This window comes from Montipora foliosa, unplaced genomic scaffold (genome assembly GCF_036669935.1).
Source record: "Montipora foliosa isolate CH-2021 unplaced genomic scaffold, ASM3666993v2 scaffold_437, whole genome shotgun sequence".
Lineage (NCBI taxonomy): Eukaryota > Metazoa > Cnidaria > Anthozoa > Scleractinia > Acroporidae > Montipora > Montipora foliosa.
This window is the reverse complement of record NW_027179742.1, coordinates 377501-378701: the sequence shown is the minus strand read 5'-3', so window position 1 is coordinate 378701 and position 1201 is coordinate 377501. Positions and strand designations below refer to the sequence as shown.

The 1201-nt window shown below is 38.4% G+C and overlaps 1 pseudogene; it reads left to right on the top strand.

Moving 5' to 3' along the window:
* The first annotated feature begins 478 nt into the window (after window positions 1-478).
* The window catches only part of LOC137989013 (uncharacterized), a 3366-nt pseudogene continuing 2643 nt past the window's right edge, over window positions 479-1201 (top strand).

Sequence of the window (1201 nt, the reverse complement as noted above, 5' to 3'; positions counted from 1 at the left end):
GTGACTTCTTTTTGTCTAGATGTTCTCAAAAGGGGGGAGCTTATTAGCTAGGCTGGGACCAATGCCTGTAAAGTGCTCATTCAAAATGTTGGGAATATGCGATTTTAGGTTAGTAGTAGTGTTGGTATGAGGTTGCTTTAGGTTATTAATTGTCATGTAGGTTTTCTTTTTACGGCTTAATAATCCATTAATTCCTTCCCATGTTTTTTTCAAGTTGTTCAGATTGTTGTTAAAGCACCCGTATCACATTTTCTCAGAGGGTAACACCTGATGTTTCTCAATTGAGAATATGGATAGTACCCAAGTAAAATGATCGTCTGCGCCTGCTGACGCTGCTGATTCGACCCAATGTCTAGAACAGCAAATGAAATCACTGTATTGAATAGTCCGTGTTCGCCCGCGAGTAACAAATTCCACCACGTAAAATCTTCTAAGCTTTCATCGCGAGGTAGTAGTTGTTCTTTCGTGAGGAAATACAATGGAGAAACCTACTCGAATCTCAGATGTACAGAGAGGTATTTTAGAGCGATTATATGAAGGAGGGATGGTAGGAACGGGAGCCATGTACAAGGAAATGGTTCTAAAAGCTGCAACCGACACTGGTTGACTAAGGCTCAAGTCGAGGCAAGTAATCATTTTTCATTTTTCTTTATAATACAGTTGAATTGACAGAATACAATTGCAGGGGTTTCAATAATTTTTTTACAAGCGGCTACTGTAGGTAGGACAGGCAGCTGTGACTTATTAAGCTTAACATATTTCCAGAAATCTTAGAAATACAAACTGAATAGACTGAAGTTTGGGGCATGACAAGCCGCGCGCCGGTATCCTGCTTTTATTGAAACCTCTGCTGAGCTGCGCCTCATTTTTCTTCTATAAATCCCCAAATCAAGTGAAACATACACTTGTCATTCTGTAAAGACATGTAAAGTTGTTCCTGAAAAATGGTACCTTATCCTGAAGAAGTGAAATGAAATCCTCTGTTAACCAGTAAGATATCCTATATTTGACAGTTGAATTGGAGAGAGAGAGCTCTTCTCTGTTGTAGAATTGGTGTCAAAAGTATTAAAATACAATTCCAAGCACGTATGCGACTAATAAACAATTATATGAATGCAGTCAATATCTCATATAGTGAGATGTTATTGCAGTATTTCCTCAAAAATTCGATGGAAACCTCCTGTGTATTTCAACTTTCCTA